At 41.6% G+C, this 25,791-nt stretch overlaps 1 long non-coding RNA gene across 1 annotated transcript; it reads left to right on the top strand.

The window, feature by feature from the left end:
- The first annotated feature begins 7,461 nt into the window (after positions 1-7,461).
- On the top strand, positions 7,462-25,387 carry LOC140727938 (uncharacterized). Its single transcript, XR_012098974.1, has 3 exons — positions 7,462-7,839; positions 19,903-19,999; positions 22,254-25,387. It is a non-coding gene; the product is annotated as an uncharacterized lncRNA (long non-coding RNA).
- Positions 25,388-25,791: the final 404 nt, after the last annotated feature.

A 25,791-nucleotide genomic window follows, 5' to 3' on the forward strand; every position in this document is an offset into this window, starting at 1 on the left:
CTTGATTTCTTTCTTAAGTGTTCTCTTGCATTTCTAATACTCCATTAGCACCTCATTTGTTCCTACCCACCTATACCTGCTATGCACCTCCTTTTTTCTTAATCGGGGCCTCACTATTGCTAGAAAACCAAAGTTCCCTAGACGTGTTATCTTTCCCTTTTACTCTGACAAGCACATGCAAGCTTTGTACTTTGAAAATCTCACTTTTGAAGGCCTCCCACTCACCACCTTAGCCAGAAAACAGCCTGTCCCAAATCATACTTGACAGATCATTTCTGAAACCATCAAAATTGGCCTTTTTCCAATTTAGAATCTCAACCTGCAGACCAGATCTATCTTTTGCACGTTTACTTTGAAATGAATGGCATTGTGATCGCTAGATGCAAAGTGTTTCCCTGCACAAACTCCTGTCACCTGCCCTGTCTCATTCCCTCATAGCAGATCAAGTATCACAGACCTCTCATTGGGACTTCTATGTACTAATTAAGAAATCTTCCCCGAACACCCTTGACAAACTCTATCCCAGTTAATTCCTTTTGCAGTATGGGAATTTCAGTCAATATATGAAAAGCTAAAATCACCTGCTGTAACAGCCTCGTGTTTCTTGCAACAGTCTGCAATCTCTCTGTGAATTAGCTCCTCTAAATCCCTCGGACTCTTGGGTGGTCTGTAATGTAGCCCCAGGAACGTGGTCATATCTTTCTTATTACTCAGTTCCATCTATAATGCCTCATGAGAAGAGTTCTCCAGTCTGTCCTGGCTGAGGACTGCTGTGACATTTTCCTTGACTAGTAATGCCATACCACCCCCTTTAATCCCTCCTGCTCTGTCATGTCCGTAACAGTGGAACCCCGGAACATTGAGCTGCCAGGCCTGCCCCTGCTGCAACCAAGTCTCACTAATGACTACAATATCATAATTCTAGGCAATGATCCATGCCCTGAGAAAAATCTGCTTTTTCTACACTACTTCTTGCATTGAAGTATATGCACCTCAGGACATTAGGTGCACCATGCTCGACCTTTTGATTCCTGACTTTGCCTGAGTTCTTAACAACATTGTCTCCACAACCTCTCCACCATCTGTCCTAGCACTCTGGATACCATCCTCTGCAACTCTAGCTTAACCCCCTCCCCCATGCAGCGCTGGCAAACCTTCCCACTAAGATATTAGTCTCCATCTAGTTCAGGTGCAAACCATCCCTTCTGTACAGGTTCCACCAACCCCGGTAGAGAGCCCACTGATCCAAAAATCTTATGCCTCCCTCTTACACCAACTCCTTAGCCACATATTAAACTGTATAATATTCCTAGTTCTACCTCACTAGCACGTGGCTTAGGTAGCAATCCTGAGATCACAAGCCTGGAGGTCTTGCACCTTCACATAGCACCTAACTCACCGGACTCACTTTGCAGAACCTCGTCACTCTTGCTATCTATGTCATTGGTACCTACATGGACCACAGCAATATGGCTCTTCACCCTCCTACCCAAGAATGCTGAGGACACAGTCCGAGATATCCTGGACTCTGGCATCCGGAGTCAACATACCATTCAGGAATCTTGTTCTCGTCCACAGAACCATCTTTATGTTCCTCAAACTAATGAATCCCCTACTAGTACAGCTCACCTCTTCTCCCCCTCCTCTTCTGAGTCATGGAGCCAGACACAGTGCCAGAGAGCCGACCACTGTGACTTCCTCTGCTGGGCCATCCCTCCCCAACAACAGTATCCAAAGTTTCCCGCTTGTTTTTTGACAGAATAGGATTTTGTATCGAAAAGTGAAACATTGTACCTTGTATCAACCATTAATTGTACTTCTGTTTTGGAAGAGTGAAATAAAAGCAGAGAATATTTTAAGTTGGTTTTTTTTCAGAAACTCCTTCTTGTCCAGGACCTTCAGTTATAGGCAGGAAGAAACAGTTCTTGCTCCTTTTGGTGTTCATGAATTTATCACTAGAATCAGAATCAGGTTTATTATCACCGGCATGTGATGTGAAATTTGTTAACTTAGCAGCAGCAGTTCATTGCGATACATAATCTAGGAGAGAAAAAAATAAATAAAAATAATAATATTAAACAAGTAAGTCAATTACATATATTGAATAGATTTTAAAAAGTGCAAAAACAGAAATACTGTATATTTAAAAATTGAGGTAGTGTCCAAGGGTTTAACATCCATTTAGGAATTGGATGGTAGAGAGGAAGAAGGTGTTCCTGAATCGCTGAGTATATGCCTTCAGGCTTCTGTACCTCCTACCTGTTGAGAAGACGCAGCCATCCAATGCAGCCAAGGAAGTTGCCAGACTTAACGATTCTTCGTGCCACTGGATCCTGACTTCTGAGTCTGAGAGAGTGGGATCGTCTCTGTGCAAGGCTTTTCCACTTTAGTATCTTTCATGCACTGGTTGCACTGTGCAACATTCATATCCCAACCTTCAATTCCTACCAGCCTTCTCTGTTAGGATCATGGAGTTTCCGCACGCTCATGGACAGAGAGAACTCAGCAAGACCTCAAAGAAGAACAGCCCTTGTTGCCGTGGAACTTTCACGCTACAACATGGACATCGCAGCCCTAAGTGAAACCAGGCTTGCGGAGGAAGGATCCCTGACTGAAACCACCAGCGGCTACACTTTCTTTTGGAAAGGAAAAGCGCATGATGAAGAGAGGATTCATGGAGTTGGATTTGCAGTCAAGTCCAGCATCCTGAAACAACTCTCCGATCTGCCCGTGGGAATCAACGAAAGGCTTATGTGGCTACATCTGCCCCTCAGCCACAAACGGCATGCAACAGTCATCAGCGCTTATGCCCCCACTATGACTAGCAAAAGGAGACCATTGAACAGTTCTACACCGACCTTAGCTCTGTTTTGTGCTCGGTCCCTGCCAACGACAAACTAATCCTGCTCGGTGACTTCAATGCCCGAGTAGGCTGTGATCACAGTCGCTGGGAAGGGGTTCTAGGCAAATGTGGTATTGGCAATATGAACAACAAACAGATCATAGCAAGGATCCAGAAAGCCAGGCAGGCACTCGGGAAACTCCATGTCAAAGTTCAGGAGCACAAGGACATTCAGCTTTCAACTGAGCTCAGGGTGTACAAGGCCGTGGTCCTCACCTCTCTCCTGTACGGCTGTGAAACCTGGAGACCAGGCACATCAAACAGCTGGAACAGTTTCACATGCGCTCTCTGCGGTTGATCATGAGGACCGAATCACCAACCAGGAAGTCCTTGACAGAGCCGACAGCACAAGCATTGAGGCAAGGATCCTCCAGGCCCAGCTACGCTGGACTGGCCATGTAATCCGCACGGGTGAAACAAGAATCCCCAGGCAGCTGCTCTACAGTGAGCTTGAGCATGGCAGTTACAATCAGGGCCGCCCCAAAAAAAGATTCAAAGACAATTTGAAATCGTACATCAAACGGGCAGACCTCCAGCCTTGACAACTTGAGGAGTCCGCAGCCGACAGGGCTGCGTGGTGCGCCCTGACCAGAAAAGCTGCATCTGACTTTGAGGATGACCAAATCAGCGCCTTGCAGCAGCACGAAACCGACGCCACAAAGCTGTGTATGCACCTGTTCCAACAATCGCCATTCCATGTCCAACATACAACCACATGTGTGCTTCAGTCTTCGGCCTCCAAAACCACATGCATATCCACAGATGACTACACAATGTTTAGTCTTCCTCGGACCCCGAGAGACAACCACCACCTGATGGTAACAGTGAGAAAAGGGCATTCCCTGGGTGCCGGAGGTCCTTAATAATGGACGCTGCCTTTCTGAGATACCGCTCCCTGAAGATATCCTGGGTACTTTGTAGGCTAATACCCAAGATGGAACTGACTAGATTTACAACCTTCTGCAGCTTCTTTCGGTCCTGTGCAATAGCCCCTCCATACCAGACAGTGATGCAGCCTGTCAGAATGCTCTCCACATTACAATTAATATTCTATATGGAAAAGAATAGATGTTCCTTGACTGCAGGTTCTGCAAAGTGCTGGGAACCAGATTTGTCTCTTGCTTTTGCACAAAACAGCGGCTTAACAAGGGCCTCTTTTTTCAGGTACTTGCGTGGCTAAATGACTAATGTTTGCATTAGCACTGGCTGACCCTGTGAATTAACTGAATCTTGCTTTAGCCTAGGGTGATTGCTTCTGGTGGGAATGACCCAGTGTGAAATGAAAATTTAAAAGTTTGTAGATGCTGGAAGTATGAACCAAGAACAGAAACTGGGGGAAATATTCAACTGGGCAGGCAGTACTTTTAGAGAAAGAAGCAAGTTAAACAAGAATATTTCCAGGAAATGTGACGTGAGTTTGCAGTCTTTATTGGGCAAGAATTTTCAACCTCAGACAATGCTGAATGGAAAGGCACTGCCACTGTAACCTAATATGGGTATTTTCAGGACTGGAGCTGAGTTGCATTGTGAAACGTCACGCAGTGTCTACCCTGAGTATAATTATTATGGCCATTCAATACCTAAAACAAGAAATGTTCAATTACTCAGCACAATTATGTACAAAAATGTAGTAAGTAAATTTTATTCAATGTGTGTGCTTCAACTGACAGTTTGGGTTAAAAAATTATTTTGTTTCCTGCTATGTTGGACAGGTTGGACTGAATTCTTTATAAAGGAGAGTGTAACAAAATCTACATTGTCTGCATGGGGAATCTTAATAAACATTGTCCAAATTTTATTTTGCATTACTGGTAAAAAAAAAGATTGATGAGTAGGGCTGATGAGATTACAAAGAGATATTGATAATTAAATGATTAGGAAAATCTGGGCAAGTGAATTTCAAGTAACGCACACAAAATGCTGGAGAAACTCAGCAGGCCAGGCATCATCTATGGAGAAGAGTACAGTCGACATTTCGGGCCGAGACCCTTCATCAAGTTTGGAGAAAAACAGGTGAGGAGTCATCTGTGGGGGGAGGGGACGAAGAAATACAAGGTGATAGTGAAACCTGGAGGGAGGAAGAGTGAAGTAAAGAGTTGCAAAGTTGACTGGTGGAAGAGATACAGGGCTGGAAAAGGGGTAATCTCAATGAATTTCAATGCAAGCATATGAGAGGTCGTCCATCTCAGACATATTAAATAGTAGATTATTCTCTGACTCTCTGATGGTGGTGTCTGAAAGGAGGATGCTGTCCAAGTTGCATGCCATCTTGGACAATGACTCCCATCCACTCCATAATGTACTGGTTAGGCACAGGAGTACATTCAGCCAGAGACTTATTCCACCAAGATGTAACACTGAGTGTCATAGGAAGTCATTCCTACCTGTGGCTATCAAACTTTACAACTCCTCCCTCGGAGCGTCAGACACCCTGAGCCAATAGGCTGGTCCTGGGCTTATTTCCACTGGGCATGATTAATTTATTATTTAATTATTTATAGTTTTATATTGCTATATTTCTTCATTATTCTTGGTTGGTGCGGCTGTAACGAAACCCAATTTCCCTCGGGATCAATAAAGTATGTCTGTCTGTTATTACTATAATCTTACCTTTTATCGAAAGAGACTGATAAGCTGGAACAGTGGAAGTCCAAAAACATCTGAAATCTATGTGTGCAAACAACTAAAATATGTTAATCAGAAAAAACAAAAGAATTATAATATGTTAGCTCTTGTAGTGAGGGCTGGAGTATAAACAGGAGGTTGATTCGTTACACTTAAAGACCTGGTTGAGGATCTTGACCAGAAATATTGACTATCCTTTTGCCTCCAGCAGTTTGTTTCTTGAACTAAGTTCTCATTAGACTATAATTGTAAATTACTCTTTTGGCCTCTGATTTTAGAAACAACAAGTGGAATGCCGTATTATGCTGTAAAGAGTTAGATGAAATGAAATCACAGTAATTAGGCTTGTATTTCCTGTGATGATTTCAGAGATATTTTTTGATCCTATTCAGAGGAATTGATAGCATAGAAAGAGACAAAGTTCTTTCACTGGCAGAGGATCTAGAATAAAAGGGATAACCCCACATCAAAATCAAGCTATGGGCTCTTCAGAAAGATTTGTAATAGAATGGATCTTTTTCCCACAAAATGCACTAGATGTTAACTCGGTTTTTAATTTTAAATCTGAAGTTGATAAATGTTTGTTAGATGAAGATATTAAAACATACAGAAATACAGTAGATGAAAATCATTTTAAGGGATCAGCCATAGTAGAAGGTAACGTAGGGGCAGTGATTCCTGGTTCTCTTCTCATTACTGCCTGTCACCTTCATTGTATTTAATATTGAAATGATAACAAGAAATATGCCTGACGCTGTTTTCCCAGGTCACTATGCATTTTGATTATGGAAACCTCTTCAAGTGATTATCGAAACCATGAGAACTATTCCAGTCCTTTAAGTTTATTGTAATCAAATTTAACTTTTCCAAACTTGTGTTATTTCTGTAAAGCCTATTCAAGCTTAGTACATCATAATCATTTTGGGATTTATTAAATGAGCATGCATTGAGTGTTTTCTATTAATGGTTGTTCATCAAGCAATTTCAAGGATAACAGTGTAGACTGACACAAGGGGGTCCCTTTTTAAGTCAGATAGTAAAATGTCTATTGCGTCTGATGAACTTAAAATTTTAAAGAAAAGCAAAGATTTGATTATCCTAGCTCAAAGTCAAAGTTGAGTTTATTGTCATATACATACATATATGTACATAAATGCACTGGTGCGGTGAAAATCTTACTTACAGCAACATCACAAGCACGTAGCATCAAACAGCATTCACAAGAAAACAAATGATGCACAGTTTTTACAAGAAAGAACATAATCAGTACAAAAAACAGTCCATCATGGTGCGATGTGATCAAAGTGGTCACCGTGTTGCTCTACAGAGGCACTGGTTAGGGTTATGCCTCTTGTTTCAAAAACCAAATGGTTGAAGGGACGTACAGTAGCTGTTCTAGAAACTGGATGGTGTGGCACTTCAAGCTGCTGTCTCAGATACCTGTGAGAAGATGCCCTGGGGATGTTTGATAAATAGATATTTTCTTCTTGAGGCGGCGTCTCCGTGTAGTTATTACCGATGTTGAGGAAGGATGTGCTGTCAATCGGCTAGGCTAATTAATTTACTTTGAGACTTGCTAGGTGCAAATTAACAACTTCAAAAGTAATCCAGGTAGCTGTGGAACATCTTGGGACAAGCCAACACCAATAAAAAGCACTATATTGCCATGTATCTCTAACTCATCTTGCAGTAAATAAGATCACATTATTTCATGTTGATTCATGTTTGTTATTTAAAGGATATACGCAATATCTAATTCAGACTATTATCAGCTACTACGTGGAAATGAAAATGAGTACTTTGTGTTTCTTTATAACAAAGGTGTATTTACAATTTGGGTGGATCGTATATTTTAAACGAACACACCCTGCAACAGGGTTTCACAACCGGGGCTCCGTGATCTAAAAAATTAAACATCGGTTTTTGAAGTTCGTGATGCTGGCGCTCGAAGCGGCGGATAGTGACCGAGCAGCCCCGTCTGCAATCCCGCTGGACGTCTCAGCCCGGCACGGCAGTGCGCAGTCGGACCGGGTTTATTTGGTTGAATCCATTCTCAGTTTTTAACATGAGATAGGGGAGGCCGTTGATCACTGTTGAGCGTTGTATTGAACAGAGGACAGGACGATAGGCTGGCCTGTTGCACGGTACTGCCCTCGGCAACACCTTCCACCCCAGGTCCCCAGTGTACAGGGCAAGAACCCCTGCATAAAGAGATTTCCACCGTGGACCTCCTCCGTAGACAGATGGTAAAACAGATCGCCAAGGCATCCCTCGAATTCTTCTAAGGTCATCTGAAAGTTGTATTGATCGAGGTATGGTGCACATAAAGAAATCTTTCACAGAAGAGCAGGTTCTGTAACCTGACTTTGTGTGTCATTTTTATAGGGCAGGGCACCTCTACAACCCACACCTCCAATTTCATCTCATTGACTGGAATACCTGACTTCAAATAACTTTTGTAGAAGGCAATAACCCAGAGGTTCATACACTTTTTTGAACCTAGCCTGTGATTGTTTAAATGGTGTACTTAGTATTGATGAGAAAAAGTATAAATATTTGTGTGTTACTAGTTTGGGCAGATTGTGCTCGTCTATTATTGTGACTTAGATGAAGATCAGACCATATTTTACGAGTAAATAATGTAGAAAACCAGGTAATTGTAAAGGGTTCACAAACTTTTTCTTGTACCTGTTTATAGGCATCCGTTAGTCTCGAGAGACCATGGATTTGCGCCCTGGAAAGTTTCCAGGGTGCAAGCCTGGGCAGGGTTGTATGGGAGACCAGCAGTTGCCCATGTTGCAAGTCTCCCCTGTCCACGCCACCGATGTTGTCCAAGGGAAGGGCAAGGGCCGATACAGCTTGCCACCGGTGTCGTCGCAGAGCAATGTGTGGTTTAGCGCCTTGCTCAAGGACACCACACCCCCTTAGCTGAGGCTCAAACTATTGACCTTCAGATCACTAGACCAGCGCCTTGACCACTTGGCCACGTGCCACACTTGCACCTGTATGCCCCTCATTATTTGATCTCTGATATTTGATCAAAATTTATTTTCTAGTTAGATTGTTTTTACAAGAAAGGGGTACTGAGGTAAAAGATCCAATTATGTCAATGTTCATTCTTCTAAACTGTATAGAATAGAGGCGTAATCCACATAATGTCTCCTTACAAAAACATACTTATCTTCCCAGGTCTCGTACACTCTCTCTGGAGTAAATATAACTTTTTTACTTAAGGAAGGTAAATTGTACACATTGTTCCAGGTATGGCCTTGCCAAGGTGTTCATCCTCTGTTTTGGGAAATTCATCATTGACAGTAGAAGTATAGTTTATGGGGATCTCTTTCTGACCTAAAGTAGCACCTTTTGAAAACATCAGGAATTTTGGAAAACTTTAAGTAAGTGAATATTGTACCTGAACAATTTTGCAGAAAATCCAGAGAGATTGTTCTGAAATTCTACCTGTGTGTTTTGTATTGCACTCATGTTCAATGAGCAATTGCTTAAAATACTCTTAACCAGTTTTAACAAAAACCACCTTTTCACTGTCATATAGCAGTCTACCATATAGCATGGTCCCTTTAGTCTACCATGTTGACGTTGCCTATCAATTACCTCTCTATCCTAATTCTCTTTGCCAACATTTGGTCCATAGCCTATCGGGACTTGGTAATTGAAATGCTCATCCAGACTCTTCTTAAATGTGAAAGTAGTTTTTGGTGAAACTTCAAATGCAAAGGGTTGCACTCATTCACACTGGGTCATTGTCATCAGCAAGTTGAAAAGCAATTTAATTCATTTTATTAATTGTTAACATATTTTGTTCAGTTCTATATATTCAGTTCTTGGATCACTGGGATCTCTTCGGGGTGAGTTATGACCTGTTCAAAAGTGACGGGTTGCACCTGAACCACAGGGGAACCAATGTTCTCACGGACAGGTTTGTTAGAGCTGTTGGGGAGGGTTTAAACTAACTTGGCGGGGTGGGAGACAGGAGTGAAGGGATTTGGGATAGGACGGATGGTAAAATGTTAAGATAGCATGCAGTCAGACTGTCAGGAAGGGCTGGCAGGTTCTGGGACTTAGTTGCCGTGTGAGTATCAAATCATTAGGGATGCAGAGTCAGAAAGGACAGCAAATACGGTACTCAAGGTGTTGCATGTAAATGCTTGTAGTATAAGAAATAAGGTGGATGATCTTGTTCCAGTATTACAGATTACCAGGTACGATGCTGTGGCCATCACTGAATCGTGGCTGAAGGATGGTTGTAGTTGGAAGCTGAATGTCCAAGGTTACACGTTACATTGGAGGGATAGGAAGGTAGGCAGAGGGTGTGGTGTGGATCTATGGGTAAAGAATGGCATCAAATCAGTAGAAAGACATGACATAAAATTGGAAGATGTTGAATCCTTGTGGGTTGAGTTAAGAAACTGCAAAGGTGAAAAGGAGGTTGATGGTCGTCATGTACAGGCCCCCCAAACAGTGGCTGGAAGGTGTACCACAGGTTACTACAGGAAATAGAAAAGGCGAGTCAAAAGAGCAATGTTATGGTAGTCATGGAAGATTTTAACATGCAGGTCGATTGGAAAAATCAGGTTGGTAATGGATCTCAAAGGAGTGAGTTTGTTGAATGCCTATGAGATGGCTTTTTAGAGCAGTTTGTCATTGAGCCTACTAGGGGATCAGCTATATTGGATTGGGTGTTATGTAATGAACCGGAGGCGACTAAGGAGCTTAAGGTAAAAGAACCTTTAGGAACCAGTGATCACAATATGATTTGAGTTCAACTTGAAATTTGATAGGGAGAAAGTAAAGTCTGACGTAGCAGTATTTCAGTGGAGTAAGGGAAATTACAGTGGTATGAGAGAGGAGTTGGCCAAGGTAAACTGGAAGGAACTGCTGGAGGGATGTCAGCAGAGCAGCAATGGTGAGCATTTCTGGGAAAAATGAGGAAGGTGCAGGACATATATATTCCAAAAATGAAGAACTACTCAAATGGCAAAATAGTACACCTGTGGCTGACAAGGGAAGTCAAAGCTATTGGAAAAGCAAAAGAAAGGGCATACAGCAAAGCCAAAATTAGTGGGAAGATAGAGGATTGGGAAGTTTTTAAAAACCTACGGAGAGCAACTAAAAAAAATCATTAGAAGGGAAAAGATGAAATATGAAAGTAAGCTAGCAAGTAATGTCAAAGTGGATAGTGAATGGTTTTTCAAGTATGTTAAAAATAAAAGAGAAATGAGAGTGGATATAGGATCGCTAGAAAATGAGGCAGTAGAAATAATAACTGGGGACAAGGAGATGGCTGATGAACTAAATTAGTATTTTGTGTCAGTCTTCACTGTGGAAGACACCAGCAGTATGTCTGATGTTGTAGTGTGTGAGGGAAGAGAAATGGGTGCAGTTTCTATTACAAGAGAGAAGATGCTCAAAAAGCTAAAAGACCTAAAGGTACATAAATCACACAGAGCAGAGGAATTGCACCCTGGCTTTCTAATAGAGGTAGTGTTAGAGATTGTGGTGGCATTGGAAATGGTCTTTCAAAAATCATTGGACTCTGGCATGGTGCCAGAGGACTGGAAAATTGCAAATGTTACTCCACTCTTTAAGAAAGGAGGAGGCAGCAGAAAGAAAATTATGGACCAGTTAGCCTGACCTCAGTGGTTGGGAAGATGTTGGAGTCAATTGTTAAGGATGAGGTGATGGAGTACTTGGTGACACAGGACAAGATAGTACAAAGTCAGCATGGTTCCCTTCAGGGAAAACCTTGCCTAATGAACCTGTTGGAATTCTTTGAGGAGACTGCAAGTAGGATAGATAAAGGGGATGCAGTGGATGTTGTATATTTGGACTTTCAGAAGGCCTTTGAAAAGGTGCCACACAGGAGGCTGCTTACCAAGTTAAGAGCCCATGGTATTACAGGAAAGTTAATGGTTAGAATATTGGCTGATTGGAAGAAGCCAGCAAGTGGGAATAAAAGGATGCTTTTCTGGTTGGCTGCCAGTGACTAGTGGTGTTCCACAGGGGTCGGTGTTGGGACCGCTTCTTTTTATGCTGTATATCAGTCATTTAGATGATGGATTAGATGGCTTTGTTGCCAAGTTGCAGGTGCTACCAAAATTGGTGGAGGGGCAGGTAGTGTTGAGGAAACAGGTAGGATGCAGAAGGACTTAGACAGATTAGGAGAATGGGCAAGAAAGTGGCAAATAAAATACAATATTGGAAAATGCATGGTCACGCACTTTGGTAGTAGAAATAAATGTGTGAACTATTTTCTAAACGGGGAGAAAATCCAGAAATCAGAGATGCAGAGGGACTTGAGAGTCCTTGTACAGAACACTCTGAAGGTTAACTTGCTGGTTGAGTCGGTGGTGAGGAAGGCAAATGCCATGTTAGCATTCATTTCAAGAAGTCTAGAATGTAAGAGCAGGGATGTGATGCTGAGTCTTTATAAAGCACTGGTGAGGCCTCACCTTGAGTATTGTGAACAGTTCTGGGCCCCTCATCTTAGAAAAGATGCGCTGGCATTGGAGAGGGTTCAGAGGAGGTTCACAAGGATGATTCCAGGAAGGAAAGGGTTATTATACGAGGAACATTATTCAAGGCTCTGGGTCTGTACTCGCTGGAATTCAGGAGGATGGGTGGGGGGATCTCATTGAAACCTTTTCAATATTGATAGGTCTAGACAGAGTCGATGTGGAAAGGAGTGATAGTGATAGGGGACTCAATAGTTAGAGGTACAGACAGGAGGTTCTGTGGTTGTGACAGAGACTCCCGGATGATTTGTTGCTTCCTGGGTGCCAGGGTCAGGGATGTTTCTGATCGCGTGCACAGCATTCTGAAGTGGGAGGGTGATCAGCCAGATGTCATGGTACACATCGGTACCACTGACGTAGGAAGAGTGAGGAGTTCCTGAAGAGTGAGTGTAGAGAGCTTGGTAGGAAGTTAAAAAGCAGGACCTCAAGGATGGTAATCTCAGGATTGCTACCTGTGCCACATACCAGAGAGGGTAAGAGTAGGATGCTCTGGTAGATGAACACGTGGCTGAGAAACTGGTGTAGGGGGCAGGGTTTCAGATTTCTAGATCATTGGGACCTCTTCTGGGGCAGGTGGGACCTGTACAATAGAGACGGGTGACACCTAAACTACAGGGGGTCCAATATCCTTGCAGGGAGGTTTGTTAGTGCTATTGGGGAGGGTTGAAACTAGATTTGCGGGGGATGGGAACCAGAGTGCCAGAGCAGATAGTGGAGTGGGGGTGAAAATAAATGATGTTAAAAGTTCATGCAAAGTCACAAATAGAAGGGTTCTGTGTGGTGGTAATAATCTTCTGAGGTGTGTCTATTTCAATGTAAGGAGTATTGTGGGGAAGGCTGACGAGCTGAGGGCCTGGATTGACACATGGAATTATGACATTATAGCCATTAGTGAAATTTGGCTACAGGAGGGGCAGGACTGGCGGCTTAATGTTCCAGGGTTTAGTTGTTTCAGATGTGAGCGAGGCAGAGGGATGAAGGCTGGGGGGGGAGGTGGCATTGCTAGTCAGGGAAAATGTTACAGCAGTGCTCAGGCAGGACAGATTAGAGGGCTTGTCTACTGAGGCCATATGGGTGGAGCTGAGAAACAGAAAAGGTATGACCACATTAATGGGGTTGTATTATAGACCACCCAATAGTCAGTGAGAATTGGAGGAGCAAATCTGCAGAGAGATAGCAGACAACTGCAGGAAACATAAAGTTGTGATAGTAGGGGATTTTAATTTTCCACATATTGATTGGGACTCCCATACTGTTGAAGGTCTAGACGGGTTAGAGTTTGTAAAATGTGTTCAGGAAAGTTTTCTAAATCAATATATAGAGGTACCAACTAGAGAGGATGCAATATTATATCTCCTATTAGGAAATGAGTTAGAGCAGGTGACAGAAGTATGTGTAGGGGACACTTTGGTTCCAGTGATCATAACACCATTAGTTTCAACTTGATCATGGATAAAGATAGATCTGGTCCTCGGATTGAGGTTCTAAATTGGAAAAAGGCCAAATTTGAAGAAATGAGAAAGGATCTAAAAAGCGTGGATTGGGACAGGTTGTTCTGTGGCAAAGATGTGATTGGTAAGTGGGAGGCCTTCAAAGGAGAAATTTTGAGAGTGCAGAGTTTGTATGTTCCTGTTAGGGTTAAAGGCAAAGTGAATAAGAATAAGGAACCTTGGTTCTCGAGGGATATTGGAACTCTGATAAAGAGATGTATAACATGTATAGGAAACAGGGAGCAAATAAGGTACTTGAGGAGTATAAAAAGTGCAAAAAGTACTTAAGAAAGAAATCAGGAGGGCTAAAAGACATGAGGTTGCTTTGGCAGTCAAGGTGAAGGATAATCCTTAGAGCTTCTACAGGTATATTAAGAGCAAAAGGGATAAAATTGGTCCTCTTGAAGATCAGAGTGGTCGGCTATGTATGGAACCAAAAGAAATGGGGGAGATCTTAAATAGGTTTTTTGTATCTGTATTTACTAAGGAAACTGGCATGGAGTCTATGGAAATAAGGCAAACAAGTAGTGAGGTCATGGAACCTATACAGATGGAAGAGGAGGAGGTGCTTGCTGTCTTGCGGCAAATCAGAGTAGATAAATCCCCAGGACTTGATAGAGTATTCCTTTGGACCTTGAAGGTGCCTAGTGTTGAAATTGCAGGGGCTCTGACAGATTTATTTAAAATGTCAGTATCTATGGGTCAGGTGCCGGAGGATTGGAGGATAGCTCATGTTGTTCCATTGTTTAAAAAAGGCTCCAGAAGTAATCCGGGGAATTATAGGCCGGTAAGTTTGATGTCAGTAGTAGGTAAATTATTGGAAGGAGTACTGAGATAGGATCTACAAGTATTTGGATAGACAGGGACTTATTAAGGAGAGTCAATATGGCTTTGTGTGTGGTAGGTCATGTTTAACCAATCTATTAGAGTTTTTCGAAGAGGTTACCAGGAAAGTGGATGAAGGAAAGGCAGTGGATGTTGACTACATGGACTTCAGTAAGGTCTTTGACAAGGTCCCATATGGGAGGTTATTTAGGAAGATTCAGTCACTAGGTATACATGGTGAGGTAGTAAATTGGATTAGACATTGGCTCAATGGAAGAAGCCAGAGAGTGGTAGTGGAGGATTGCTTCTCTGAGTGGAGGCCTGTGACTAGTGGTGTGCCATAGGGATCAGTGCTGGGTCCATTGTTATTTGTCATCTATATCAATGATCTGGATGATAATGTGGCAAATTGGATCAGCAAATTTGCTGATGATACAAAGACTGGAGGTGTAGTGGACAGTGAGGAAGGTTTTCAAAGCTTGCAGAGGGATTTGGACCAGCTGGAAAAATGGGCTGAAAAATGACAGATGAAGTTTAATGCAGACAAGTGTGAGGTATTGCACTTTGGAAAGTCAAACCAAGGTAGAAAAACATACAAGGTAAATGGTAGGACACTGAGGAGTGCAGTAGAACAGAGGAATCTAGGAATACAGGTACATAATTCCCTAAAAGTGGCATTACAGGTAGATAGGGCTATAAAGAGAGCTTTTGGTACATTGGCCTTTATAAATCAAAGTATTGATTATAAGAGTTGGAATGTTATGGTAAGGTTGTATAAGACATTGGTGAGGCCGAATTTGGAGTATTGTGAGCAGTTTTGGTCACCAAATTACAGGAGGATATAACAAGATTGAAAGAGTGCAGAAAATGTTTACAAGGATGTTGCCGGGACTTGAGAAACTGAGTTACAGAGAAAGGTTGAATAGGTTAGGACTTTATTCCCTGGAGCATAGAAGAATGAGGGGTGATTTGATAGAGGTGTATAAAATTATGATGGGTATAGATAGAGTGAATGCAAGCAGGCTTTTTCCACTGAAGCTAGAGGAGAAAAAAAACCCAGAGGACGTGGGTTAAGGGTGAAGGGGGAAAAGTTTAAAGGGAACATTGGGGGGAGGCTTCTTCACCCAGAGTGTGGTGGGAGTGTGGAATGAGCTGTCAGATAAAATGGTAAATATGGGCTCACTTTTGACATTTAAGAAAAACTTGGACAGGTACATTGATGAGAGGTGTATGGAGGAATATGGTCCAGGTGCAGGTCAGTGGGACTAGGCAGAAAAATGGTTCAGCACAGCCAAGAAGGGCCAGAAGGCCTGTTTCTGTGCTGTAATGTTCTATGGTTCTATGGATGTTTCCCATGATGGAAGAGTCTAGGACAAAAAGGCACTGCCTCAGGAAAGAGGGGCACCCTTTCAAAACGGAGATGTGGAGAAATTTCTTTATCCAAAGTGTGAAGAATTTGTGGAATTTGTTGCCACATGCAACTGTGGAGGCCAGGTCATTGGGTGTATTTAAGGCAGAGATTGATAGGTTCTTGATTGGACATTGGCATCAAAAGTTACAGGGAGTTGGTTCGGACATGAAGGCTTTGGTAAACAATAACCTCAATAAATCTTCCTCAACTCTATCAAGCTCTCAAGAATCTGCTTTCAAAGCACTTAACCCCTTTCTAGCGGATTTAAATTTAACTGATGTGTGGAGGGTGCATAATCCATCTGCCAAAGATTATACCTACTTCTCCACAAGACATAAAACTTTCTCTCAGATAGATTACATTCTTATATCCTCTGGTTTGCTGCCTTTGGTACACTCAATAGAATTTTCGCCCAGGCATCTATCTGATCACAACCCAGTTATATCTACTTTTAATTATGGCAAAATCAAAAATAAGGCTACTAGGTGGAGAATTAACTCCACCCGTCCTAAAAACGACAAATTTCTAACAAAACTGAGAAAAAAATTGACAGAATTTATAAATTTAAATAAAAATAGTGTCTCGGATGTGACAGTGGTCTGGGCATCCATCAAGGATTTCTTACGAAATAACACCATATGGTTCAATTCCCACCTACATAAAAGCCGGCTTCAAAAGATTTCCACCCTAGAAGAACAATGTAAGGTTTTGGAGAATTATCTCAAAAGGAGATACACCATAACAAAAGAAAATGAGCTCAAAACAAAACAAGTAGAATTAAATGATGTATTAAGAAGCAGAGCAGAATATATGATCCATTTAACCAAACATAAATATTATGCAGAAGTGCCATCTTTTGGCACTAACGGTCAAACAACAGGAAGCTAAAAGGTCTACACCAGCGATTAGATGTGCTAAACGAGGAGTAGTATCTTCAACAGAGGAAATAAACGAGACATTCAAGAATCACTTTAAAGAACTGTATACAAGTGGCTCAGTTCCTTCTGAGAAGGACTTCATCGGTTTTTTTTTAGTGGATTAGACCTCCCTACGTTGTCGTTAGAGGAAAGCAAAACTCTAGACTCTCCTATTACACTGGATGAGCTACTCAAAGCAGTCAAAGCTACAAATAAGGGCCCTACACCAGGTATAGATGGCATACCTGTAGAACTTTACCTAGCACTTTGGGACCAATACGGTTCGAAACATTAAATTATGCTTTTGGAAATGGCGCTTTCCATAGAGATCTAAACACAGCCCTGATCACAGTTATACCTAAGCCCGGTAAGGACCCCTTGGAGTGTGCCAATTACTGTTCAATCTCCTTGATAAATGCCGACCTCAAGATATTTTCCAAAGTCTTAGGCAGTAGACTTGAGACAGTAGTTAGGAAAATAATTAGCCCAGATAAAACGGGCTTTATCAGGGGACATCTCGCATCTGATAATATTCACACATACTGAGTGCTACACACAAAATCCCGCCTGCCTGTGGCCTGCTATTTCTAGATGCTGAAAAAGCGTTCAATCGCCTTAAATGGCCATATCTTTGGAGAGTTCTAAAAAGATTTAAAGTTTGGTGATAAATTTATCAATATGATTCAAACACTGTATGCTAATCCTTCAGCCCGGTTATGCGTGGGAGGAAGTTTTTCAGAGTTATTTGACATAGGATGGGGCACACAACAAGGGGACCCTCTGTCTCCTTTAATTTTTACTATATCTATTGAACCGCTTGCACATTTAATTAGAAACTCTCCTCAGATCTTCCCTGTTATAATAGGTACAACATCACATTTGATATCACTTTATGCGGACGACACATTAGTTTATATGGCAAGTGTTCAACAAACTCTCCCCTATGTTTTAAAAACACTGAAGCAATTTGACAATAGACAATAGGTGCAGGAGTAGGCCATTCGGCCCTTTGGGCCAGCACCGCCATTCAATGTAATCAAGGCTGATCATCCACAAGAGCTAGAGCTAATAACAAGAACAAGAACTAATAGCACCAATAAGATTGAAGGACTTTCTCCTTATAGGTATGTCTACCAAAAAATGTGATTTATATTATGATCCAATTTTAATCCATATCCTACAAGTGCTTAGAGCAGCAGAAAAATTCCTAAAATTTAAAAGCGTATGGTGCAAATCATCTCCATTATGGAACAATAATCATCTTCTATCTGGGGGAAACCATTCACTAACAGAACTTGGGAGTTTAAAGGTATTACTACTCTTCAAGATATTAATGGGATAGGTTCTATCCTTAGCTTTCAAGAACTGGTATCTCAATATAATGTTGATAAACACTCTCTTTTTTCTGCTTTAGAGTAAGATCAGCTTGTAAAGCCTACGGGGTTACCTGGGAGTCAGGTTTAAAGGACCGTTCCATTTTAAGTTGGATACAGAGTGCTCTAGGACAGATAGTGTCATATATCTATGATAAATTAAACTCCCAGAAATATATGCCCACATCAGGAATGAAAGCCTGGGATAGGGACATATCTGAATCAGGACAAGAGTTAGACTGGGATGCGATTTGGAATAATGTGGCCAGTGCTTCGAAAAACCCAGATCATCGGTATATACACTTGAAATTTGTCATAGAGCATATATAACACCGAGAATTAGACATCAGATGGGTCTGGTTCCTGACCCATATTGCTCATTTTGCCCCCAAGGAACCTTTGGCTTTATAATACATGTTGTATGGGAATGTCCAGGGGTTTTTGGTTTGTGGGGGAAGGTTATCAGTACTCTTACAGAACTAGTGGGGGTACAATTACCAATGGATCCCGCTGTACATCTTCTAAATGATGGCTCCCACCTTTCCCTTATTGAGAAAACACACAAAATCTGTCGGGCAGGCTTGACTGCAGCTAAGAAGACTGTAGCCCAGCGTTGGAAACCTCCTCATGATATTCCATATACTCACTGGCTTCAGAGCTTTTTGGACATTTCTTACCTGGAATTATCATCAGCAAGAGTAAATGATGCACGACCAAACTCAATCTTAATGTGGACAAATTTGATATCTAACTTAAAAGATCTTCTGTTAAAATAGGAATGCTCTGTCTGTGTATGCACTACTATTCAGTTGGTTAGTGGAGGAGAGAGGGGTGGAGAAGGGGTGGGGATGAGGGTTGGGGGGTGGCTGGGTTAAACAGTCGAAATGTAATTGGCAACTGGTTGTATTGAATGTAATTTGTTGGTGTTGCAATAAAAATTAATGATAAAAAAAAGCTATGGGGAGAAGGCTGGGAACTGGGGTTGGGGAGGAGGAAAGAAAGGATCAGCCATGATTGGTTGGTGGGGCAGAATCAATGGGCCAAATGACCTAATTCTGTTCTTATGCCTTGTGGTTTTATGGTCTTGTATTTTGAGTAGTTATGAGCCCCACACAGTAGTGTATAGGAATGAGATTGGTCATCTGTAACATTATGCCAAGGATAATACATGACCATTCATACAGGAACGCCAAGAGAGATTAAAGACATGATGGTCATGATGAGTCAGTGAGTGAAACAGGTTTAGAATCAAACAGACATAATGACATTTTTAAAGTGATAGAACAACAATTATGCAGCCCTCAAACCGAGGCTTCAAAATTTCTTGTCAACATTGAGAGAGACAGTGCTACAGAGTTGAAAATAGGCTTAATCCTGGAAAGACCAAAATAATGCCCATTTTGTGAGTCGGCACATTAATAGGAAAGAGAAAGCTTGCTGTTGAAGAAGGAAATGTTACTGTTATCAGTCCTTGGAGTTACCCCAGGCAGCAAGCCAAGTGTTTGGGTATCTTGCTCTAATCTAATCCATATGCTCACACTATTGAACTGCTTTCCTCTTGGCTAGTGGCAAGGTTGACAGTCACACTGACAAGTCTGCTGCGAGCTGCCAGCAGTATCTTGACAACTGCTCTGCCACTTACTGCCATCGTTCTCCGTGGCAGGACAGGCAGAGGGAAAACAGAGCTTGTGTGAGGCAGCAGTACACCTTTCATCAAGGGTATGGACGTTTCAGTGGCACGTGCATGAAAATCACCGGGCATGTAGTTTGTGGATAGACTATCAAACAACAGCCATCACTTGGTTTATTGTTGTGCTCTGTTATAGTGGGAACAAACACAGAATATCTACTACATAATTGCTGCCAAGATACAGAGCATGTACCAACATGATTCAGTGCCTGTCTTCACACATTAGCTGAATGGTAAGTGAAACTCCTTCCAGTTCTACTGTAGAGCTGAAATGCTGCAAAGAGCTATCTGTAATTAAAAGCCATCTTGTAATCGTAACAAAGCCAAGTGTTCCCTCTGCTTCTGAGTTGTGAACCTGTCTCATAATGTGAACAAAACAAAAGAGATGGTTGTTGACTTCAGGAGGGCACGGAGCGACCACTCCCCGCTGAACATCAATGGCTCCTCAGTAGAGATCTTTAAGAGCACCAAATTTCTTGGTGTTCACCTGGCGGAGAATCTCACCTGGTCCCTCAACACCAGCTCCATAGCAAAGAAAGCCCAGCAGCGTCTCTAGTTCGCAGAAGGCTGAGGAAGGTCTAACTCCCACCCCCCCTCCTCATCACATTCTACAGGGGTTGTATTGAGAGCATCCTGAGCAGCTGCATCACTGCCTGGTTCGGAAATTGCACCTTCTCAGATCGCAAGACCCTGCAGCGGATAGTGAGGTCAGCTGAGAAGATCATTGGGGTCTCTCTTCCTGCCATCACGGACATTTACACTACACGCTGCATCTGCAACGGAAACAGCATTATGAAGGACCCCATGCACCCCTCATACAATCTCTTCTCCCTCCTGCCGTCTGGGAAAAGGCTCCAAAGCATTCGGGCTCTCACAACCAGACTATGTAACAGTTTCTTCCCCCAAGCTATCAGACTCCTCAATACCCAGAGCCTGGACTGACACCTTGCCCTACTGTCCTGTTTATTATTTATTGTAATGCCAGCACTGTTTTGTGCACTTTATGCAGTCCTGTGTAAGTCTGTAGTCTAGTGTAGCTTTCTCTGTGTTGTTTTTTACGTAGTTCAGTCTAGATTTTTGTACTGTGTCATGTAACACCATGGTCCTGAAAAACATTGTTTCATTTTTACTATGCACTGTACCAGCAGTTATGGTCGAAATGACAATAAAAGTTGACTTGACTTGACTTGAAAAGAGAGATTGAAATATTAAAAACAGAGATTTTCAGAAATATTCAGCAGGCCAGGCTGCACAAGTTGAGAGTGAAACCCAGGTTATCAACTTTATCAGTTGAACATGATTGGTTTATGGTTTTGCATTTTGTTAGCTCTTGAGATGCCTTCTTAGTAGGCAGTTTATTTATTTTCAGTCCATTAACTAACCGATGAAAATTGCAGAACCACAAAAAAGAATTATGCTACAGAGTCATCCTGACAAAGGTAGAAATAATATTTAATGTAAGCTTTATAAATATGCCAACATACACAAAATGCTGGAGGAGCTCAGCAAAGTTGCAGAGTTCTTTCAGCATTTTGTGTATATTGACAGAGATATCCAGCATCTGCAGAAACTCGTGTTTATTAATATGTCATCCTGAACTCCTCATTCTTACTGCATTTATGCAGTACAGTTATATATCACCTGCCTGCAACTTGTAGAAGTTAATAATGATTAATCATTGATTAAATCCTATTTACAGATCATGTACAATGCATAAGTTTGTATGATAACCTTTAGTAAATGGGAGCTAATAACCCAACCAGTGCAGAACTTGCCCTAATATAGATGTGCTGTCTGAGATAGAAGCACGATAAAAAAAAAGCTTCTGTTTATCCATAGTTAGAGCATTACTAGAGGTTATAACTCACAGAAATGTCTACCTTATACGCTTGTGCTAAATGACGAAGGTTGGCCTGAGTTTACATGCATCTCAATTTTTGAATTTTCATCATGTGTTAAATCTTTCTATGGCCATGATCTTGATGTTCCTGTCTCTGTAACCACCTCCAACACTAGTTCTTTTCCATCCATTCAAGATCACCAATCTCAGATGTAGCTTAAGCAGCCGGGGCTTTTTCAGAAGTTCCCTCCCTGTCATTTTTTCACTTCTGTCATCAAGGCCTGTGTAGAATCCTACCTCTTTGACCAAGCTGTGGGCACCTGTCCTGATATCTTCATCTTTGGCATGTTGTTTTATAATGGTCCTGTGACAATTACAACATAACAGAGAATAGGCCATTCAGCCTTCATGCTTGTTCTGCCTCACAATGAGACTGTGACAGATCTTTTACCTTAATATCAGTTATCAGCACCAAATCCATACTCATTGATTCTCATAATGCCTAGAACTCTGTTGATCTCTGTCTTGAATATTCTGAAGGGCCAAGCTTCCACATTCCTTTCGGCTAGAGTATCGTAGAGTAGAGTAGGGTATTGTATTTTCATATTATACGATATACAAATGTAATTATTTTTATTGTTTTGCAGAATTAATGCTACTGCAGTCCGCTAGCTCAGATCATGACAGATCTACTCGGGTGTCTTACTGGCAAAGTTGGTGGAAAAGCTGTTTGTCAGGGCACTTTGCAGTCTGAGTTTAAATCTGACACCATTTGTTCTTTATAACCTCAAGAGGATCACCATTCCTTCTACAAAGATCAAAGAAGCAAAAGATTTAATGGAGTCTTCCAACAAAAGGTTACCTTGAAGATTTGTCTATTATATATCATTTTACATTAAGATATTCTGGACTTGCTGAAAAGTTTTATCTAAATTGTGTGATTCAAGAGGAATGTTGATGAAAATGTTATTGAATTAAATGCACAGTTAAAAAGTGTATGCTAGTAAAACTGGTTTTGAATCTTTTTGTATGAACCAAAAGTAATAATGTTAGTTCTTTTTGCACGGAAAATTTTGCTGATATGAATTGTGCCAATGTTCTGCCTTGGAAGATTAAAGGTACATTTTGACACAAGAAGTATCAAGTGAATTGAGCTGTTGCAACTCTATCACTGCCACAGTGATGAACTGTTTAAACTGCATAAAGGATGCACACTTCCTTTTCATTCTATTTCCTTTTCTCGTCAGCCTTATGGTTAAAGATAAAGAGATGGTGACCATCTTTTAAGTTGAAAGACGGATGAATGTATTTCAAACAGAAATGCGTGACTACAGGGGGAGAACAGGGTGGTGGAGCAATTGATTAAAAAAAGTGTTGTACAATTAAACCAGAGATGACCAATTCTTGAACAACCAATAGGTGATCCTTTATGGTGGAGGGAGCTAGATGGATTTACTGTGCCTCAAGCTACATCCACACTACGCCGGATAAATCCGTAACCAAAGCTTTTTCTCTTCGTTTTTACCCTCCGTCCACACTAAAACAGTGTTTTCGTCTCCTGAAACTGAAGCTTTTCAGAAACGCTTTCCAGGGTGGGTATTTTTGAAAACGCCACTCAGGCAGATCAGTGTGGACGGTGTAACTGGAGACTTTTGAAAACGCTATCAGATGGCAGCGCGCTAGTTCATTGTTTTCTTGAATGCAACCTAACAATTTCAGAACAGACGACAACGAGACTGAAGCCAGAAGAGTTAGAAATGTACTCACCAAATACTTTGACCCATAACTTACTGAATAAATAAGTATACTCACTTTGCCCTGTTTTCTGTCCTTGCTCGTATGAAGGTGGTTTACCTATTTTTGCAAGTACTTCTCTGACAATAGATGTGTAACAGCCTAATGTAACATTGCATAAAAATACAAGATAACACTGATGCAGACATGTTTTATACATTTAACAAGGTGCTTTATTAATGCAACAGAGTTAGTCAGTTTTTCAATGTTCGTCGTCAGCCGGGTCAATCTGTCCGTGAACTCCCTGTCGGTTGCCTCCGTACGCTCCAGTATTTGTTTTTTTTTTAGTTTTAAGTTCTCCGGCGCGAGAGCCAACAGCTGTCCGTTGTTTTAAGTTTTTCTAGTCTGTAACTACACAAACGCGCACTTCTACAGCAAGATTCGACACCAAACATGTCGCTTGTTTTTGGTAGATGTGTCCTGCGCATGCACAGCAGGAGAAGATTCACCAAAATCTCCGTTTCAGTGTGGATAGAGATACTTTCAAAAACGCATAGTGTGGGCGCCTATCGTTTTAACATGAAATCGGCGTTTTCAGAATTATCCGGTCTAGTGTGGATGTAGCCTCAGACGTGCCGGATAGTGGAATTTCTGACTCAAGTTATTATGGTTGGGCTGCGATGATATGAATTGACTGGCTGTACTGTCTCAGTAGTTGAACCGAGCCATGGCCATCCAGTGGATTAAAAAAAAATTGATTCAGGTAACCTTACAAATTAATAATTTAATGTATTGGGCACTGTAATATGGCAAAGATAGTGTAGTGGTGCATGGTAGCATTATTGCACTGTCACCTCATAGTCCCTGGCACCCGGGTTTCATCCTGACTTTGGGTGCTAGCTGTGTGGAGGGTGACTTCATGGATTTCCCAGTGTGATCCATTTTCCTCCTACATCCTAAATTTGTGTTGATAGGTCACCCCCTTCCTGTAGGTAAATGGTAAAAAGGATTAAAAGAGAGTTGCCTGAAGTAATAATTTGCAGAGCTAGAGCAAAGTAAAGAGAGACAGATGGAACTGAGAGTCATTATGGACCTAGTGGGCTAATGCCTTGCTGTAAGGTTATATTAAGAGAGAACCTGCCAGTACTCTGTTCTAATAACTTCTTGCATAAAGGGGAGTATTGCAATTGGAGTGGATCATTCAGCCCTATAGCATATTTTGCCTTTAATTTAGATTTGATCAGATGTATTGTTACGTACTCGTGACACGTGACAGTGGTACCCTCGTCCCGTGACTGGGGTTGAAGCTATACTGGACTTGAGGTAATGGTCTTGTGATGGTGGAGTGACGTCATTTTCCCGCCAGTAGAGATCATGTGACAGTTTTTTTTTACAGGGTATAAAAGGAGGACCCCTCCCTGTGAGGAGGGGCAGTTCGTGGCTGGATTTGCCATGTTGACTTCATGCCACTGCGTGATTTAATGTTATGACGCAGTTTAGTTGAACGATGAAGTTTTATCTAATGCCTAAAGTTTAAAAGGTCATTGCCAGCAGTTTCTTTACAAATACTGCTAGTTGAGAATCAGTGGAGAGTGAAGATCGGAGTTCGGGAGTTAAAGATCGAGGATAATCGATTTCGACGGTGAAACAGGTTCGACCTTGTTTGATCCTTATTCGGAAGGATTTCGTTGACTATTCTCGTGTTAATCCCTGGGAAATACCAGAAAGGATTGAGAATGGTGGTAAAGGTCAGTGCCTTTAAGCCGTTTCGTTCCATAAATTCTTCGTGGGAAAAGTTCGACTTTGGGGAACTGAAGCAAAACGACGTGAAAGAGAATTTAAATCGTCTTAAAAAGACTCTCCTTTTAAATGGACTGTGAGCATTTCGAACTTTTGGCAATACAACACTAAAGAACTGTTTATGCAACATCGCTTTAAGGACTGTAAGCTTCATTGCTTTAAGAACTGTTCATTCGAGCTGCCGCACAGCAGCTGATTTCCGGTTACGTTAGTGTTTTGTTTACTTTTGGGGGGTTTGTTTTCAGTGTTTAATAAACGTGTTATTTGTTATAAAAACCCTTGCCTAATTCATATATTTATTGTTGCCTGAATCCGTAACAGTATAACCTCAACACAAATGGTTGCAGTAGGTTGACATAGTATGGATTATCATAAATGTTGCAGAAATTTTGAAATGACAAGGATCTCCATCAAGCCAAATGTTGACCAGCACTATTGCTATTTTTCTTTGCCTTGCTTGGGAAACATTAGCCAGCACCAAAGCTTTATTTGTGTTCATCCAATTAATTAGCTAGATGGCATAGTGTTTAATTCAGATTGCCTGTTCAACTAGCTCATAAACACAAGGGGTTCTGCAGATGCTGGAAATCCAAAGCAACGCACACAAAATGCTGGGGGATCTCAGCAGGTCAGGCAGCATCTATGGAGAGG

The sequence above is a fragment of the Hemitrygon akajei genome, chromosome 5 (genome assembly GCF_048418815.1).
Source record: "Hemitrygon akajei chromosome 5, sHemAka1.3, whole genome shotgun sequence".
NCBI lineage: Eukaryota > Metazoa > Chordata > Chondrichthyes > Myliobatiformes > Dasyatidae > Hemitrygon > Hemitrygon akajei.